Source organism: Herpailurus yagouaroundi, unplaced genomic scaffold (assembly GCF_014898765.1).
Source record: "Herpailurus yagouaroundi ecotype Mexico unplaced genomic scaffold, PumYag 197, whole genome shotgun sequence".
Taxonomy (NCBI): domain Eukaryota; kingdom Metazoa; phylum Chordata; class Mammalia; order Carnivora; family Felidae; genus Herpailurus; species Herpailurus yagouaroundi.
The window spans coordinates 26516150-26537301 of NW_024412428.1; the positions used below are offsets into that span (position 1 = coordinate 26516150).

The 21152-nt window shown below is 41.1% G+C and overlaps 1 protein-coding gene across 10 annotated transcripts in view; it reads left to right on the forward strand.

The window, feature by feature from the left end:
• The window catches only part of ENOX1 (ecto-NOX disulfide-thiol exchanger 1), a 555199-nt gene that overhangs the window by 87341 nt on the left and 446706 nt on the right, over positions 1 to 21152 (forward strand). For all 10 annotated transcript variants that reach the window (XM_040448509.1, XM_040448518.1, XM_040448516.1 and 7 more), the window contains exon 2: positions 12080 to 12212. The gene's annotated coding sequence lies outside the window, so the exon portion shown is untranslated. The remainder of the gene's footprint in view (positions 1 to 12079; positions 12213 to 21152) is intronic.

A 21152-nucleotide genomic window follows, 5' to 3' on the forward strand; every position in this document is an offset into this window, starting at 1 on the left:
GAAAGGAAGATGTGAAGAAAGAACTTATAGTCCCACTTCTCAGAGATAATGATTATTTCCATTTTGGTAAATATCCTTCCAAGTATGTACTTCCCCCCCCACTTCCTGTTTATATAAACAAATATATTTTAACACAGGACAATGTCGTACATTGTTTTTCACCCAATTTTAGAAACTTTTGTAACATGTGTAGTTTTCTGTACAACTAATTTTGCATATATCTTTCATTTTAGTGGGTATATGATATTGCAATATAAAGAGCCGCTATAATTTCTTAAGTAACTCTGTGTTCATGGACATTTAAGTTGTTCTCTAGGATAAATTCTGGTGAAAATTCTGGGTCATAATTTTTGATACGCATGTTAAACTACTTTTCAGGGCTCTTTTATCAATGGTGTTTAACAGTACCCATTTTCTCATATCTTTACTGAAAGTATTTTTAAAATTTTTGTCATTCTAGGGACACCTGGGTGGCTCAGTGGGTTAAGCGTCTGACTTAGGCTCAGGTCATGATCTTGCGGTTGGCAGGTTCGAGCCCCACGTTGGGCTCTATGCTGACAGCCCAGAGCCTAGAACCTACTTCAGATTCTGTGTCTCCCTCTCTCTGCCCTCCCCAGCTCATGCTCGGTCTCTCTTTCAAAAATAAACATTAAAACAATTGAAATATTTGTCATTCTGATATGCAAAATATTATTTAAAATTTAAATATCTTTGATTTGGGAGTTTGAAAACTTTACATAAATTTAGAAGCATTTTATAAACCTGTGAAGGTTGTTTGTTTTGCTTTTTCTAATAGGGAGTTGTATTTTTGTATTGGTTCACAAGAATTCTTTATATATTAGGGAGATGAACCCTCTGCCATATAAATCAACTTGCTCTAAATTAGATGCCAGGCAGTGGGCCAAATATACATTTTTGTCAATTTGTTAATTGTCTTTTCCTTTGAATTTATAGTATTTTTCACAATTAAAAAGTTATTTATTTAATCAAATGTATTAATGTTTATAGTTTTGGCTTTAAAGCCATGCTTAGAAAAATCTTCTTCCCCTTGGATTATAGAAATTGTCCCTTGAATTTTCTTCTGGTTCATTTGTGATTTTTTTTTTAACATTTAAAGATTTAATCTATCTGGAATTAATTTGGGGGGCAGACACTTGGTAAGGATCCAAAATTAGTATTTCTCCATTACCTCAGCACCATTATTCCAGAGTTCGCTGCTTTTCCACTTCCATCACATACAAAGTTCCCATGGGTTTTGGAATCTAATTCTGCTTCCTTTCTTCTGTTCCGCAGATCTATTACCATGATATTAACTCAGAAATACAAAAATATATTATCATCGAGCAGTGCTAACTTTCCCTTACAGAGTGAGGTGGAGAGTATTTGAGGAGTATTGAGAATGATTTCTAAGGCTTTCAGGAGGTGACCCCTGAATGAACCGTAAAGATGTAGCAGGAGTAAGCCAAGTGAGGGTCAGGTTGGGGTAACGGGGAAGTGCATTCCAGGCAGAGACGTTAGCATGAATGGTCTCAGAGGTAAGAAGTAGCAGGATGTGTGTGTGTGTGTGTGTGTGTGTGTGTGTGTGTGTGTGTGTGTGTTATGTGAAATACGGGGCAGATGTCATGAGAAATGAAGTTGGAGCCATGGTCAGGTGCCTAATGCTTGGGGTTCTTTCAACCGTGTAAGAAATTTGGATATTTTTCAGATGGCCTGTATTGTTAAAGTGTTCTAAGCAGAGGCCTGACACTGTTTGGTTTGAGTTTTAGAGAGATTTTCTTTTTTTAATTTTTCACATGTACTATCCATTCTAGAGAAATCAGCCTATAAGCAAAGAGATCACTAGACGTTCCTTAGTAATCCAAATAAGGGGTGACAGGGACCTCAACCCAGGCGACATAGCAGATGGGGAGAAGAGGGTTAGATGCGAAGCCTGTTTTGGTGAGTTCCATGAAGAATGGTGAATGATGCACATGGAAGAGTGAAGGGTGGCTCTGGGTTTCCCAGCACTGTTGGTGAATGGCCTCAAGTTTTTGGTCGTGGAGGAGACAGAAAATTGTCTTGTGAAGAGGAGAAGATGGCAGAGTAAGTTGGTGGCTTTAGGACACTGACAAGGATGAGGGAGTGATCTGACTGGACAAAACTGATGGGCCTCAGCCCCAGTGCCCTTTGAAGGCATTGGACCGAGTGTTGACATTGTGTTTTGCATTCCCAGATTCTTTTCGAAGAAATGCCTGTGGCTCTTCCACAGGTCCCAGACACATCATGGTGGTGAACTCCTGCCCTTCCGCTACGACTCCCCTGTGGACTAGCTGGGAATCTAGAATTACAAAACAAAAAACCCTACATAGTTCACCTAGCTGGTGTGAGACAAGTTGCAGTTTCTCAGTTTCATACACAATCTGCTTCAGCAGCTACATTTCTAGATGTGCCTTGCACATGATACTTGAAGCTAGCAGACTTTGAATAATGATGACCCTGGAAAAGTAGCAATAAGAAAGACTTGTTGGAGCTGACAGAAAAGCTCACAGAAGCCAGGGAAGAAACGCTGCTTGCAAAGTTGTCCTGTGCTTACACTCACTAGTTGGCCTCTCTCAAATCAAAGGAAGAATTAATTTTGCTAATTGGAAGGCTATTTCTAATAGATTCACACCTGATATGAGTTAGCATGAGAAGAGCAGTAACGGTAGAATAAAATGCATATGATTTGTGCCACTGAACTGCCAACTGTGTGTCATTAAGTAAGGAAATATGGGTAGCATCGTCGCCATCCTCAATTTATGTTTATTGAACGCCATGAAGTTCGAGGTCAGGCTTATAAATAGTCACTTGGTCAGGTTGAGTACACTAATAATTTATGCTGAGCAAGTAGAAGAGGTTACTAATTTTGTTTTCTTTACCATCTGTGTACCTCCTGGGCAGATCTTTTTTTTTTTTTTAATCTGCTTGTTTTCTTTTTTAATTTATTTATAAGCAAGGCTGGCTGTTCTGCAAAAAAGAGTGTTCCAGATATAAAATCCTGAGAATCCCCTTCTTTGTCCCAAAGACTTTAGATTCTAAAGAGAGAGAAGAAGGTGGATTGGTAGACAGCTCTGCAAGATCCCATGTTCTTCTTTTCTTCACTTAAGTCTGCTTGGCTCAGAATTGCTGAGGGAAGGCAGCATGGAGGTTCCAGCCTGGGTTTTTTTGTTTAAGCTACAGGCTGTGTCTTTTTTTGTGGTAATGAAGCAGTGCCTAAAATGTTATCAGGGAGGAATCCAACCCGTTTTCTTCTTGGTCTTCTCATCCGGAGCCAGCAACAGACACACAAACAGGTGGGGTGGGAGCTGGAAGAGAAGCCTTGAGCAAAGCAGAGAGAACGGAGAATTGCAAAAAGTGGAAGCAAAACAGAAGTGCATTGTGGTAATGGATCCTGTGAGTGCCGAGTGTGTGTGTATATGCAGACAGGTGTGTATTCATATTTATATTAATAGGTCCATGTAAAATACATTTTACCTACATAGGTTGATTTATGGATACAAAAAGTGAATGAAAAAAAAATGAATATTGCAGCGCATAGCCCTAAAGCAGTCCATCTGAATGGTAATGAAAATCTGGCTCTATTGAGGGGCTGATTTTGCCGTTTTCTCTTAAATGCAATTGGGCTCATTTTCATGCCATTTTTTTATGGTATCAGAGGTACCAAATAAGTGTCAGCTTGTCAGAGATGGGATCAATGCTTAACAATTAAGTGTGCATTCCTTTCTACCTATGTACATTAAACGCCTAACACAGTCTTCCAGTTTTATTTTCATTTTGTCATTCTCCTTTGCTACATCTTCTTCCTCCTCAGTTCGTCTTCTAACACTTGTGTTCTGCAGAGCCCTGAACTTGTTCTCACTCTTCACCGTTGTCTGGCTCACTTCTCTTCGTCTTCATGCTTTCCTGGCCTGTTCTTTAATTTTGACCCTTGTGGCAGATCCTGATAGCTGCCCACCAAAATCCATTCTACCTTTATCCTCGACACACAGCTCTAGTGTGTTTCCCAGCCTTGCTTGTAGGTGGGTGGCCATGTGAGTGAGATCTCTCCAGGGGAATGTGAGTAGACGTGGTGCATGCCCTTTTTAGACTTGGGCCATAAAAAGCCCTACAGGCGCTCCTCTCTGAACCTCTCTCCTCTGGCTAAGTGGGATGGATGCTGCTGTTGGACAGGCTCGTGGAATGACAGTCTTCCCACCCCCGCATCTGAGTTCCTTGTATCACGATGGGAGAAACTTCTTACTAAATCCATGGATTTTTGGTGGTCTGCTAACAACATCTAGTCTGCCCTAAGACAACTCCCGAACCTATATATCTTTACAAATAGCCTAGGTCATTTTCGTAATCTAGATCCAAACATCTGACTGTTTACTGGACATATCTTACACTCAGCTTGTCTAAAGCCTGGCCACTACCTCCCTCTCTCTGACCCCATTCCTTTCCAATGTCCCTTCCTCTGTAAAGAGCAGGCCTAGCCAACCAGATACCCAAGTGACATACTTGGGAGCCATTTTTGACTGCCCTTACTGCCACATCCCTCAGTTAGTCTAGGGGTTGGCAAACTTCAGTCAGGCAAAATTTGTCCTGTTTGCCTGTGTTTTATAAATAAATTTTTGTTGGCATGAAGTCACGCTCATTTACCTACATATGTCCCCTTTCTCACCAAAACACCAGGGTTGAGTAGTTGTGGTAGAAACCGTATGGCCAGCAAAGGCTAAGGTTTGTTGATCTGGCCCTTTACAGAAAACTTTGCCAACCGTGGTCTAGTCAGTTGGCAAAGTCTATTAATTTTGTCTTAATGTTCTTTTGAACCCATCCACTTCTTTCCATTTTCACTATCATTTCTATCCTCATGTGACCTATCAAAATGGCATCCAAAGAGTGTCTATCTATGGACATAGTCTCGCATATTTATAATCCATTCTCCATATGACAGCCAGAGTCATCTTTCTATAAGGACAATGTTGAAGATCCTTATTATTACTCTTAGCCTACTCTACTAATACAGCCCCCAAATCTGTGTGTCTTTACCTATAACCCAAGCCTCTTTCCTTAACCTCAGACCCAAATATCACCACCTTGGTTAAAATCCTTCAGTGGCTTCCCATTGCTCTTACAGTAAGTAAGCCGAGGCCCAGGCTTGCCCCCTCACTTAAACCCTAGCCATTCTTATCTTCTTAAAAGTGTTTTGCTTGCATTGTGTTCTTCCTTGCCTGTGGTACTTCTCTTTGCCAAATTCCCCTTTTACCTGGTTAAGTCTTATTTACCCACCCAGGCTGAAACTTAAAAGATACTTTGTCTAGGAGACCCTTCCTGATCTCCAGACTGGGCTTGATCTCCTTCTTATGTGCCCTCATAACACCTTTTGTTTCCTCTGTATTATAGTCACTATACTTTACTCACCTTATTATTTATCTCTCTTCTTCCCACTGACTGTAAATTCTGAAAGAGGAGGGGCTGTGTCTGTATCAAGTCCTGTTGAATATCCAACATCCATCAAACTTGGAATATGTCACGTTTTCTGACCTTTCCTCTGTCCAACTTACAATAAGAATGCCTTTTTTTAAAAAAAAATTCTAATTGAATTAGTTAAGTTCAAAGAAAATCCGTGATTAAGGGAGTAAGTTATGAGATATATAGGCTTGGTAGGTATAAGGTGGGAGAAATTAATTCTATAGAATATAGGAGCAGAGGAGCCTACACACACGCACACACACACACACACACACACACACAATCACACACACACATGCACACACACACACAGCCACACAGAGAACATTCATTAAGTGCCAGAACATCCTAGAAACCTAATACTACAAACAGGCATGATTCACCCCCCAGTGTAAGTGTGACAGTATCAACTATCTTCAGTCATAAAGACAGAGGAAAAAAGAACATTTCTTTTTGCCCTAGTTAAAGAGAGCTTTTGAGCAAGCTGTCATTCATTCATTGTTCCATTCAGTCTTTCATTTGTTTAACAAATTTTTGTTTAGCCTGATACCAGATGCATTGGATACAAATATTCAGGGGAGAAAGGGAGCTATTACATTAGTGGGAAGGCAGACACTTAAAATATAATTACAGGACAATATGGTAAGCACTATAATTTAGCAATTTGTACAAAGGAGCATGAGAGCACAGAGGAGGAAGCAAATTCTGTTTTTACCTGTTTACGGCAATATGAAAATGGAAATGTAGGTTCACTTTGTGTGTGTGAGAAGTGAAGGGAGTGAGTAAAGCTCACCTCCCTTGTGTGGTTTCGCTTGAGTAGTTTCTCATTGCTGCCTTTCCCCCTTTTCTTTGGGGCTGGGATGGAGATAGTATGCTGTTTTCCACATACATTTGCTTGGCATTCGAATAATTCATTCATTGCTGCAGGATTAGCAGTAGCGTTTATTTGACACATTCAGCTGAGTCCTAGAAGAGAAGACAGATATTGTTCCCATGATGTCACCACCCCTCCCCAGGCTCCCCAAGGAGGAGACACAGTTGGGAAACTCATTTCCTGGGCGTTGACCGCTGGAAATAGGCAAATGGGGACGGATCATACTTGAATGAGAATGACACCATGTGAGGTGAGGCTTCAGTCTACATGGGTAACTTGAGCAGACGACTCACTTGGCTACGAACAAACCTGTCTCTGTGGGCAAGTGTTCACTAGGTTCAACTTTAGACTCTCCTTTTGCCTCATTAAGCCAGATAACAGAGAAATGAACTGACAGTGTGGTTGGAGAAATCTCGTGTTTTCCTCGGGTTTCTTTTTTTAATTCTTGTCAGAGTCTCGTTGTTGCTGTTGTTGTTGAGGAACTCTTGTTTTTTTTTCTGCTCACTCTTTTCCTTCATCCTCCAAAATTTCTCAGAAACAGCCTACTCGTGATAGAAAAATCTCCCTTGCCACTGATACTACTAGTAATTGATAGCGTGTATTCACATCCCATCTCTGCTACTTATTAATTGGGGAGACTTGGATGATTTACTTAACTAAGCTTGCTAAGCCTCGATTTCTCCATCTTAAAAATGAGAATATTTTTGTAACGTTTCTATTTCTTTTTGAGAGACAGAGCACGAGTAGGGGAGGGGCAGAGAGAGAGGGACACACAGAATCCAAAGCAGGCTCCAGGCTCTGAGCTGTCAGCATAGACAGCATAGACTGTCATGGGGTTCGAACTCACTAACTGCAAGATCATGACTTGAGCCGAAGTCAGACGCTTAACTGACTCAGCCACCCAGGCACCCCCCAAAATGAGAATGTTAATACTACCGTCTAACTTAAGTGATTGTAATGAGGATTAAATGAGATAATACAAATAAATTCCTGGTGTATCCTAAGAGCTCCTTAAAGGTTTGTCATTAGGTCCGAAAAGGTAAGCCTTGCCCGTTGTGTCTTCTCTGGTTAGGGTGTCAGACACTTTTCCTTTGTCATTCGGACCATCTGAAAGATTACCCTAAGGTCTCATACATGACTTTTGATTCCTTGGTTGGTGTATGTTGGCTGAGACTTCACTTATTTTGGGAGATTTCTCAGTGTTAAAAAACATGTGATGGTTTTTTCCCCTGCATCTTCTAAAAGGCTGCAGCAGGTTTCTTCAATTCTGGAGGAGGGCTAATGGGACAAGTAATGGGCATGCTCTCTTTCCCCGGAATGCCCAGGAGGCAAGGCTAGCTGGGCTCAAAGTGGACCTAAGAGTCCCCTAGAAGTTCACAACGATGAAAAACAGCAGAAGGATATGGATGTCCATAATGCATTAACCCTTATTCCACTACCGGCACCTCAGAGAAAAAACCATGTGTCACCATTGAACAGTCCTCTTCTCAGATTTCCTTTTGAATTAATACCTTATGTAGTTCAGGTCTGAATTGCCAAGTACACTGACTCATTTCTTCATTATGCAAGCCATTTACAGGTCACTGCTCAGATGTTGGAATACCTGTTTTAGGCTAACGGCAAGGTGCTTAAATGACTCTCAGCTGTGCCCTTACACTTGCATTCACCTGGGCTCCCCAGAGAACTACCATACTGGGCTCCTCCCCATTAGCTGTGAGTCCGGCACAGAGGCCTCATTAGCATCAAAAAGCTCCTCCTCTCTGCCTTCAGGGCAGCGACCTACTCAGGGGAATGGCAAGGAAACTATGCAAGAAGCAGATTGCAGTTACTGGGAAGTGAAACTTTTTGAAGAAAATGCAGATCAACTAGATCTGGATGTCGGGAAGGATGAAGAGACCCAGTGTGGGAAAGGGTCATCCGAGTGAGTTTGAAAGCAGAATCTGGGCACCAAGCTGAGTTTAAAGCAAACACCGTAGAGAATGACCTTGGGGATCCTGGGAAATTGGGGAAGAGCAGCATGATGTACACAATGAGGCCAAAAAGAAAGTAAGTGCTTAAGGAACAGTAATTTCAAAGACTGTCAGCTCTAAAGAGACATTCTAAATGCGATTTCTTTGAAAACCATTCCAAAGCTCAAATATTTATATTGATACTATTTAGTTACGATCATGAAATGCTTTGATCTGGCTGATACCATATATGTGTTCCCATTTTGTAATTATCTAGGGAAAATACTCTTCCAAAGTTCATAGACAAAGCTGGTTACTGTGATTGGCTGAAGTTGTTGTGCATAACAAAGCATTGGTTTAATTAAGTTCTTAATCCTTCCTACTCTCCAAAGAGGTCATACCATTCAGTGTGGTAAATGTAGACATGGGAATTCAATTGTTTCTGAAGATTACCTGCTCTCTGCAGGGTGAAGGTTCTCAAAGGAGTTCCTGGCCTTCAAAAACAAAGATATTATTATTCCCCAGTCACTGGTATGGATTAGTGCTATCCTGGGATTGATGATCCCATCTTCAAAGGACTCTGATTGCCCTTCATGGCCAATCAGAGGGTCATCAGAACCTGCTACATTTTAAATGTCTGTGTTAGGAGATATCCAAAGACATCAGACTTTTGCTTATTTTCTTACTTAATGTAGATATGCTCTTTCTTCTCTTTGATAATTCAACTCTGGTGTGCTGTTGAGTATAGCTGGGTGAAATCTTTCCTGACCACTTGGGTTCCTCAGTAACTCAGATACTGTGTCCACCATACATTCATGAACTTGACATTTACTGACATATTTTGTTCTTGCCAGTCATTACAATAATGTTCAAATAATTTAAGGGGGAGGCAATAAGACAGGTATATAAACTGCTAAAATACAAAATAGAAAAAGGTACAGGAGCTTAGGTAAGGGAGATGTTATTTCTGGTTAGGACATCAGAACAGTCTCATGGAATAGGCTGTATTTAAGGTGGAACTTGAAAAAGATGGGTTTTGAAATGTGAGCTGCTTCTTGCACAGACACACAGACATGTACCTTTTTTTTTATTGAAGTACAGTTGACATGCAATGTTATATTGGTTTCAGGTGTATGACACAGTGGTTCAAAAATTCTATATGTTATTCATTGCTCAACGTGATAAGTATAGTCACCTTCTGTCACTATTCAACCTTATTACAGTATTATTGACTATATTACCTATGTTGTACTTTTGATCCCCGTGACTTATTTATCTTGTAACTGGAAGTTTGTACCTCTTAAGCCTCCTTACCTCTTTTGCCCATTCTCCTAACCTCTTTCCATCTGGGAACCACCAATTTGTTCTTTGTATTTATGGGTCTGTTTCTGTTTTCTGTTTATTTTTTTAGATTTCATATATAAGCAAAATCATATAGTATTTGTCTTTCTCTCTCTGACTTAATGTAGAATAATATGCGCTATGTCCATCCACATTGTCACATAATGCAAGATTTCATTCTTTACTATGGTTAATATTCCATTGTATGTATATAACACATCTTCTTTATGCATTCATCTATCAGTGGCCCCTTAGGTTGCTTCTATACCTCAGCTGCTGTAAACAATGCTGCAGTAAACACAGGGGTGCATATATCTTTTCAAATTAGTGTGTTTCTTCTCTTTGGGTAAATACTCAGAAGTGGAATTTCTGGATCATATGGTAGTTCTATTTTTATTTTTTTTGGCGGGGGGGGGAGGTCCACACTGTTCTCTATAGTACCAGTTTACATCTCACCAATAGTGCACAGGAGGGTTCCTTTTCTCCATATCCTCACTAACACTTATTTCTTTTTGATACAAGCCATTCTTACTGGTGTGGGATTGTGTCTTATTGTGGTTTCAACTTGCATTGCCCTGATGATTAGTGATGTTGAGCATCTTCTCAAGACATACAGTTGGCCATTTGTATGTCTTATTTGGAAAAATGTCCATTCAGGTCCTTTGCCTATTTTTTAATTGGATTATTGGTTTTTGTGTTGAGTTGTATGAGGTCTTTATATCTTTGGAATATCAACCCTTTATTGGATTTATCATTTGAAAATATCTTCTACCATTCAGTAGGTTGTCTTTTTGTTTTGTTGATGGTTTCCTTCACTTTTTAGTTTGATGTAGTCCCAATGGTTTATTTTCATTTTTGTCTCCCTGAGAAGATATATCCCAAAAAATGTTGCTAAGGTTGATGTCCAAGAGATATGTACGTCTTCATTAGCTTTGAGTGTAGTTTCTGTGGAGACAGAATAGGAGTTCTCTTCTCCTGTTGTCCCTCCTGACATGTGGTTCAGTGCTTGACACAGACTAGCTGCGGAACCCATATTTGTCACCAGAGACAATGAGATAAGCATCCCTTCTAGAAGGAGAATTGAGGTGATGTAATTGAAACAGTCTACCACATCATAGAACAAAAGCATATGTTTGCCCAGTAGCCCTGGAATGTTTTTCAAGAGGGCATGTTTCCTTTTACCTCTTTGTGGGCTTCTTTAGACCCAAATACTTTGATGCTGTATTAAAAAAGTAAAGGAGGGGCGCCTGGGTGGCTCAGTCGGGTGAGCGTCCGACTTTGGCTCTGGTCATGATCTCACGGTCTGTGAGTACAAGCCCCGAGTCGGGCTCTGTGATGACAGCTCAGAGCCTGGAGCCTGCTTCGGATTCTGTGTCTCCCTCGCTCTCTGCCCCTCCCCCGCTCATGCTCTATCTCTCTCTCTCTCTCTCCCTCTGTCAAAAATAAATAAACATTCAAAAAAAAAGTAAAGGAGTGAATGAAGTTCTCAAGGGTAGAGTCTGTTTGCTTTTACAAAATCATGTTTGGAGATGGATCTGTGGCTACTTCATCCTTAAATAAAGAGAAACCATCCCAGAAACCCAACTGAAGTTGGTTATTTTAAGGCCTTACTGTCTTTTTGCCTGATTCTGTTGTCTTTGACACACCTGCTATATATCTAATTAAGAAAGGTTATGCCTGATTCATAAATAGCCACCAGATTAGTATAGTGAGCTCTGGAGAGATCCGGGAGTCGGGGACACCAGGTCTTATGTTTCCACCAACAGCTGAAACCCAACTGAGCAGAACCCAACATTACAAAAACAATTGTAAAAATCAAAAGCTTAACACTGGGAAGAGTTGAAACAAGATTTGCGAGTTTCTAAGGAAGAAAAACATTGCCGCATCTTCCTACCCTGCACGCCTACTGGCAGTGACTGTTCAGTCTCTCCAGATACCTTCTGCAACTGCGGAGGCACAATTTTTCTGAGAGCTTCTCTTCCCTAGTCCCATCTTCTCTTGCCACAGGTTATCAAAAGGCCATAGAGCTTGTCTTGGGGGCAGGGCATGGAATCTGAAAATTCTTGCTTTCTTGCAGGTCTCCCCCTACCCTCGCTTTGCTAGACAATTGCAGGAGCCTCAGAGGAATACACAGGCAGCCATTGGAGGAGTTTCTCTGCAGTTATCTGCCATTGACCTTAGCCTAATTTGTCATGTTTTGGTCGATAATTCCAAAGATGAAGGATGAGGTACCTATTAGATTTGATGTGCCACATTCTTCCTCTGAAGCTAGGTTTGTTTCACCAGCTAATGACTTTATTCAATTATATTAAAAACCCAAGGTTTATTTTATAAGCGTGACAACGAGTCATTATATGAGTAGTATTCCACAGGCCCTAAGCAAAACACATAAAATGTCATTTCAAGTGCCAAGTTTCTTTTCTAATTCCATTTTTTTTTCTTACAGATTTTTGAAAGCGGCTTAAATCTAATTGGCTCCCCCAGGATCTCAGCTCCTGTTACATTGGTGCATTCCTTTTTTTGAGAGGCATCTGGAGAGACTGCTCTGGAGAGACGGCCACTGCTCGTTGGCATACAGGGTAGGAGGATGCGGCAACTTTTTTTTTTTTCTCTGTCCTTGGAAACTTTCAAATCTTTGTTCAGTTCTTCTTGAGTGTGAATGTTTGGTTTTTGCGATGGTTTTTGTAATGCTGGGTTCTGTTTTCCTGTTGTTGAATTTCATATGAGTGAGGTGGCAGCCACAACTTCTGCCACCCCATGGTGGCCAGCCTATGTCTTCTGTGAAGGACACCTCAAGAGAAAAGAAAAACAAAACGCATAATAGTAGGAGGGTATGGATTTGTATAAATAATACTTACCAAACAGTGCTAATAAATCAGCCTTATGTGCGTCTGTTCTACTCAAGGTAAACACCTATTTACACAGCAGAGCTGAGTTGCTTTTAGAGGCCCACAGTCAGATGTCCCTGTAGTCGATGCAGCTGTTAAAAGAATGCCTGAGTCTTTCCCTTAATCACGGTGACGTCCTATGTTTGAAACCCCACGCAGTGAAGCAAATGAAAGAGGAGATTCTACCCATCAGATAGTAGGGAAAGAGAAGGGAGAAAAGGGTAACTAGGGTTTTTTTTTTCTTGTTTCAAAGGGTTTCTCTTAGCCAGATACTTAAAGATTTGAGATAAAAAAAAAAACAACAGGAAAATATATGTGGTATCTGTTTTTAAGTATGTTATTAAAGTATGTATGTATGTAAAGTATGTATGGAAAGACTCTGGTTTTAGAGCTTCAGTCTTCCATTGGAGAGGGGAAAGCTGGGATTAAAGAAATTGAACATGTAAGAGACTATTGGCCTGATTTGGGCAAACCCATATTGAAGACATTCAGAAGCCAGAAATAAAAAGCGTGTTAAAGGCTGTGGTTAGGCTGCCTTTTGTTGCTGGATTAGAAATAGTAAATGGAGAAATAGCAAGAAATGTGTTCCTCTTTTGGAAGACAAGTGATTTAAAATTTTTGTACTAGCAGAGTCTTATCTTGTAATATTTGATATCTCCTTCTCCTAAACATAGGCCAGGAGAGTGACCAGAATGGGCTCAAAGTTTGTTTTGATTAAGTGCCTCTTGGTTGTGTGCATGTGTGTGTGTGTGTGTGTGTGTGTGTGTGTGTGTGTGTGTGTTTATGTGTATGGCCCAAGTGGGAATATCTGTTTAATTGAAATCTGATTGTCCTGTTATTGGTTAGGCAGGACCTGCCCAAGCATAGAAAAACCTAATTTCAGGCTTAGCAGGCAATGAAGTTAATAATAAAACATGTCTATTGAATTAAAAACAGTACCATTCTTGTTAATTCATTTAAAAATATTACTCAAGATTTTCCTCCCAAGATAAACATTTATGTATCTGCCAAATGGGACAAGAGCCAGCCAGTCTCCTTTTTGGTAAATGTACTCCTTTTGTTGTCCTAAGGGAGACAGCCCAGGCCTAGGGCACAAGGAGCCCAGTTTTAATTTTGTGCCCCTCTGGAGTTGTACCACCAGGGACAATGACTTTGTCATATTGGCCCTAAGCTTTTCTTATGTATAAAATAAGAGGGTTGGATGAGGTGACTTCTAAAGTCCTTAATACATATAATGTTCTGTGAAACAGAGTAAACGGTGGAAAGAAACACATGGAAATGGTAAGGAAAAGCTAAGTGAGGTAGCTCAATGCCTGAGGAAGGATTTTCTGAGCAGAGAAGGGAGAGAGTCCAGGCAAGGCTGAGCAAATGACTTCCTCCTCCTCCTCTTCCTCCTCCTCTTCTTCCTCCTCCTCCTCCTCCTCCTCCTCCTCCTCCTCCTCCTCCTCCTCCTCCTTCTTCTTCTTCTTCTTCTTCTTCTTCTTCTTCTTCTTCTTCTTCTTCTTTTCTCTCTCTCTCTCTCTCTCTCTCTCTCTCTCTCTCTCTCTCTCCAGTTCAACTCCTATCTGGAAGCTTTAAAGAACTCAGAAATGCTCCTCCATATGTACCCTTTCTTTTTCTCTCCTCTCCTCTATATCATGTTTCTTTATGTCTTTATCCACTCCCTCACTCACTGCCATCTTTCCATCTCTCTGAGGAGTAGATATAGTTAGCATTTGTCAGGAAGACAGGAGGACAATGATGGAACTTGTTGGAAAAGGTTTTTTTTCCCCATTTTTCCTCTTTTCGTTTCCTAGGATCTGTTATAGCTTTGATTTTATTAAATAAAAAATGAAAAATCTTAACAACTGGATTGTACATTCATAATGATGACAATTCTAACAATCACAGTGATGATACTGACCTTGAGTGCTCACTGTGTGCCAGGAACTGTTCTTAATGCCTTAGGCACAATGGCTTCTGTAATCCCCAGCACAACACTGTGAGGTCAGACCTGCTCTCACCAGCATTATGCTGATATAGACACTGCATCAGAAAGGTAAAGTCACTTGCCCAAGTTTCACAGCTAATTATGGAAAAGTTGGGATTCTGTCCTCAGCCATCCCTTTCCAGTGTTACCGCTCTTACGTGCTCAGCCTTGCCGCATCTCCTCTGAGGCAGAGATGATATATTCTATTCACTTTTTTGTATTCTCTTGAGAATTTGGCATGCTTAAGGAAGTATACCTTGAATTCATGTAGAATCGAATTAAAGGAACACCATCCACCTGGAAGAGAAAGTCGTCCAAGGCTTCCCCACCTCAGGCCTCTGGAGAAGCGGCGTTTGTGATGACCTCCCAACCATGTTCGTGGACAAATGTTTGACTTGTTATTTGAAACCATCTACTTCCTTTCTGTGTGAAACTCATGAACTCGTTTCGTTTAGAAATTTTGGTTTTAAGGGAGAAAGTTAGGCTGTAGCTTAAGGAGGTTGAATTGAATTTATGTGTAAACAGTGAAACTGTGGTATTATTTAAGCAAATGTAGCTGATAAGTTACTATATGAACGAAGTGGTGTTTGAAGAAATAGCTTGGAACAAGGAGTCAACGAACGCACTAGATGATAGTTATTAGAAGAAAATTTTCCATTAAGGTTTTATTTGCCTGGATGCAGTTGACTTCTTTTGAAAAAATACTTGGTTTTCCACTTATGAACATTTGACGCACACACAAAATCAATATGTTTACATTCCAAGGCCAATATTTCTACTCCTATATATGATGTTAATGGTGGGAGAAATGAGTAGGAGAGCTACTTCTTTCTATATTTGCTGCCGTGGTACAAGGATAGTGCTTTCGTACTAGGGCTCTGGATTACAGGGATTCACTATGTCCTCTAGTGCCTCACTCATCTGGTGGTCAGATTTCCAGCAATTCTATCGTATGGAACATATATATGTGCCTAGAAGGATAGGGTCATGGTGGGGGGGCTAATGTTGGAAATAACCTTAAGGTTATTTGCCTTATTTTGCAGATAAAAAAGTACAGCCCCAAATGAGTAAGGGCTCTAGCTGTGGAGTAGAACAAAGTCTCAAATAGAAAACAATAATTACATAGGTTGTGTAGTGTTAACTCTATTAATTCGCTGTATAACTATTTGTTGAGTACCTTGTAACGTGTAAGACATTAGAGATAGAAACATGAATTCTTGGACTAGGAAGTATATGGGTCTTCCTTATAGCTCTTACTAAACATGTGCTCATGAAGTCACAGATGAGAAATATCTGAGAATGATCCTCATGAACTCTGAAGATGACAAGGACTTTGTTTTGTAAATTCCACGGTGTCTCATGCCTTCCAGGATATGAAGCTGCTGACCACAGGAAGAAATGAAAGGAATGATCACAGTGTAGGAATCTGACAATATTAAGTATGAGCAAATGTACTGACTTAAAAAGCCTCTGAAAAATTATAACTTTTCATTCCAATGCTGTGTCTTAAGTTTGTGTTGATAACCCTGAGTCAAAAAAAAAAAAAAAAGGTTAAAGTTCTTTCAACCTGTTATTTTAGCAAAGTGATAAAGGGCACAATATATTTTGGAAAGCTTTCAAATATGGGGTATTGGTGTATAAAAGGGGGAGCTTCACTTCCCTGGGACATTTACTCAAAAGGCATTAAAATTTGTTGAACACCAGCCATGCACAACTTATCTCTAGATCACGAATGGGTAAATTTGATGTTCAGGGAAGGGAAAGTGGCCACCATTGTAAAGAAAGTTGATGTTTAGCCATTAGCTTTACAAGGGGGTTTTGTATATGGAAGCACTATTATGAAGGTTGGTGTGCAAGGGGTCACGCTAAATGTGGGCTAGAGGGAGGGGGGGAGAATAACAAAACTGCAGGCGGCCTTGGCAGTGTGCCAAATCTGTGTCTTCATTTAACTCTCTTGCCACTTCTGCATGGTGCCCAGGGTTCTCTCTGTCTTGCTCATGAGGAAGCTTAGAATCAAGAGAGGAGTTAATTTGCTCACAGTGTCACAGTTGGCAAATAGCAGGATTTGAATTTAGATGTACATGATTGCAAAGCCCCAGGCTTGGTCAGCTGGGTCTGACTCAAGTAGCATTTCACTCTTCACCCGACATGGACTGTAGCCTGAGGGACACATGCATTCTTTCCCTTGTGTGTCCTTCTACGCCTCCATTCAACAAATATTTAAAAACCAGCTTTATGCCGGACTCTTTCAGGAGGGGCAGATACAAATTAAGAGAAAAGTTGAACTACAGGGTAATATAAGACATGATAAAGGTACTTGACAAAAGCATGTGAGAGTGGTTGGTTTTTATTTTAGCCTATAGACTCAGTACGATTACTTTAAGATCATCCTGCTTAGACGTGGGGGATATTTTTGAAATTTTTAACATTGATGAGCCACAAACACAGAATTACATCATTTGTAGTTAGCAGATCCATTTTTTTTTTTTAAACTGCATGTTGGTGCTAAGTTGGTGATGTTGGCCCTGATGGAATAAACAAAGGCAGGCTTTCTTTTGCTGTACTTTCAGGGTGATAGCTTTCCCGTCCAATATCCTGTACCAATATTGTAGGCACAATACTTATTATAGCACATCCCAGATTTCCAAGTAAGTGGGGTATCACATGATGATGTTTTATGGTCTCACCAATTCTGAATCAGTGAAGTCTAGATTAATGAAATTTACAGCAAATAGAGTTAGAGAGTCAGAAATACACTAGCAGCATATTGTAGAAGCACAGGATCCCAAGTCAGAGGATCTGGGTTTGTGTGAAGGCTCTTTCTCTTGTGTAAGACTATAAATCATTTTGGGCCTGGATTTATTTAAGTGCTTATGTCACATAGTGTAGCGTAAATTAAATGACACAGTAGGTGTGAAAAATGCTTTGCAAAGAAAGTTACAGTGTGTGCTTGTGCAGGGTTTCGGGTGTCATGTGAGGATAATAGGACATTTAACATTGGGCTCAAGCTGTGAAGGAAGAATATAGAAAAATAAATGGAAAGAGATGGTTTTGACCATGGAGGGTAAAGAGTATCAACATGCACCTTAGTTTTGTCTGCTCAGTTCCTCACCATTTCCTGTAACAGGTACATTACATTGGCATCCTTGCAGCTTCTGCTTCCAGCCCCTGGAGTTGCCTTCAAGATGTCTCATGGTGGTGTCAGAGGGCCACCATGTTGACTGTGCCCTTGGTTTCTCATCCATTGCTTTTTTCCAGTCACTCACTCCTAGTGGTGTGTTTGTCTGTACTCCCCAGGGCTCCATCTTGGTCATAGGCTTAGGCTCTCACTAGGAGCAGGCTCTCTGAGTCAGGTTCCTATGAATTACTCCCAGTTTGTCCTGACTTTTGCTCTCTGTCTTTCCTGAACTCTCTTTGCAAATCTCAATTACCATCCTACCAAAAAAAAAAAAAAACAAAAAAAAAAAGAAAAAAAATCTAATGATATGAGAAGATGGTGTGTCCAAGCAATAAAAAGCATTCCATAGGGCAGAATGGACAGGAATAGATAAGGCCTGGGTGGAAGAGCTTGATGTGAATGGAGCCTTGGTGAGAGCCTGCAGGGAGTTTCAGAGTGAGCCACCTGAGTGTTTATCTAACAACGGGACAAGTGTCCACTGTCCTTTTGTGTGTGCTGACAGCATATCCCTTGTATACCTTCATGAAAGCATTTGGTAAGAAAATCAGTGCCAGAGGAGAGTGATTCCCATCTTTATATATGATTTTAGCCCCGAAAAATGATATTCTAAATCTCCAGTTTGGAGGATGGGGGCGTAACTGACCAAGCTTCTCAAACTCTTTCTTCCGAATCCCCGTCTTTGGGTGTTCTCGGTCTAGTTATCATGACTACCGCTAACTGTGGCCCTGTTGTCCATCAGTGGGGCTATGCGTGCTCTGCCGGGGTCCTTTGGAAAAAACATGATTAGAGAAAAGCAGTAGAGAGGAAGTCTACAAACCAACAAGAAAACAAACAACCCACATTCAGTAGGAACAGAGAATGTATGACTCACAGGGACAAACACAGAGGCAGACACCCCCTCACTGTTTCCCTTTCAGACTTCAAAATGTTGTGAGGTGGGAGGCCTCACAGCTTCTGAGGGAGAGCCTGGCAGAGTGAAGCCTATTTTTAAAACTTGTATAGGTAGGATGCAGACTCAACAGCGTGTCCAGGCCTCCCAGTCCTGCCCCTTGTGTTGGTCTTCTTTAAATACGATCTGAATTATTTTAGTGATGATTCCACCTGGCTGAATTTCTCTCTTTTAAGTGATGTTTCAAAAAACCAGACCTGCCAGCAGTTTGGTTCTATCATTTTTGTTTTCCTTTTTCCTAATATTTGTTTGGGCTTTCGGTGCTTTTTGAGAAACCTAAAGACTAAGAGAGGAATCCCAGATGAAGTATATAAGGAGGTGCTGCTCTGCCAGTGAGTCATGGGCACATGTGCTTCTTCCATTGATGAGCAAGCTCCATCTGCGTCACCCTTAGGAGGGTTTCTGAAGAGCTTGTGCACGGGGGACCTTGTTGTTTGTAGTTAAAATGTCCATTTAGGGGCACCTGGATGGCTCAATTGGTTGAGCATCTGACTTCAGCTCAGGTCATGATGAAGCGGTTCATGGGTTCCAGCCCTGCATCGGGCTCTGTGCTGATGGCTCAGAGCCTGGAGCCTGCTTCGGATTCTATGTCTCCCTCTCTCTCTCTCTGCCCTCTCTCTTTCTCTCTCAAAAATGAATAAACATTAAAAAATTAAAAAATAAAATGTCCATTTAAAAAAATCTGTGTCACATTTTAGTTTAGGGTTTGATTTGCTCTATGTAAGGTTTGCTTTCGTGTTAACTGATTTTTTTTTTTTTAGTTTTGTCAGTCGCATTTTATAGAGTATTTAAATAGCGTCTAGATAGGATGAGCTAAAGGAAATGCAGCAGTAGCACCCCACCCTTATCCAGAATGTGTGTGCTCACATTGAGAGCAGCGCTCACAGGGCTCCTTGCACATTCTAGAGGATCCCCCAGAAGACTGTGATATATGTATGGTGTCATCTCCTGTGAGGGAACCTGGTTCCTAGCGTTAGCTCTGCCGGTCAGTTGCTGTGTGACCTTCAGCAAGACCCTTCACCTCATTTGCCCTCAGCTTTCTTGCAAGTTAATGGAAATAACACCAATAATAATCTTTCTCTTTCTTCCTTGAAAGATTACTGAAATAATTGTAAATTTGCTTTGAGTTGCAAAAACCATTTACTAAGCATTATATGTATTCATGTATATCCAAGTGGATATATGTGAGTGTGTGTGTGTCCATGGATCGCACATGCATACATTTGCTATTCACATTAAGGCAGCAATCAAGCAAGCAGAACTTGAGTTCTTCGGTGGACGCACTCTCGCTGCTTCCATATGTCTGCCATACGGCACGTGGCACCTTGTGTGGTCTTCGTAGGTCGTTCCCCAGGGATCTTCTGCATCTCAGTAAGTTCCGTCTCCTCCTCTTCAGCAATCGTCTTTGATTTCTCTTCCCCCCACACCCCCCATATCCAGTCTATCTGTCGCCAATCCTGTCAGCTTTTTTTTCAAATGTATCTCAAACCCACCCACCTCTCCCACCCTTGACCAGACCACCATCATCAGCCTCCGTTGACCGCCTCTCTGTAATGCATTTTCCACATGGTAGCCAGAGTGACCTTTCACAAATGTAAAACACATTAAAATGAGCCCTGCTTAAAACTAGCCAGTGGCTCCTGGTGCTTTTAGCATGAAATTAAAACTCCTAACCATGATCAACTTGGCTCACCTTCGTGCCGTTCCTCTCTGCCTCGTTCACCAGACTCTGGTGAAGCTGAACTTCTTCAGCACACCATACTCTTTCTTACCTTAAGGGTTTTTAAAATCAGACTTTTTGTAGAGCAGGTTTGGGCTCACAGCAAAACTGAGCAGAAGGTACAGAGAATTGTCCTGTCTCTCTTCTCTCCCCTGCCCCCTACCCCATGCGCATGGGCAGGCGCTTCCCCTGTGGACATCCCACACGGGAGTGACGCTTCTTAACAGCCGATGCTCCTACACTGACACACCTTTATCACCCAGAGCCCATAGTTTACTTTAGGGTTCACTCTTACTGTTGTACATTTTATGGCTTTTGACAATGATACAATGTCATATATCTGCCATCATATAGTATTGTACAGAACAGTTTCACTGTGTAAAAATCCTCTGTACTCTGCCTATTCATCCCTCCCTCTCCCCAACCCCTGGCAACCACTGATCTTTTGACAGTCTCCACCATAGTTTTGCCTTTTCCAGATGTCATACAACTGGAATTAGACAGTCTGTAGCCTTTTCAGATTATCTTCTTTCACTTACTAGCATGCATTTCAGCTTTCTCTCTGTCTTTTCATGACCTTAAGGATTTGCTGTAGCTTTTTGCTCTGCGTGGCTTTTCCTGTCCACCCTATTTAACTAGCCTCTCTTATCATACTGCCCTGTTGTATGCTCTTCATAGCACTTATTCCCTTCTAACATGTTCTTTCTGTTTACTGCCTGTCTCTCCAGCTACATCTTAAGCTCTGTGAGAGTGGAGGTCTTGTCTACCTTATTCCTGACTCTATCCCCAGTACCTAGACTAGTCCTTCATCCACA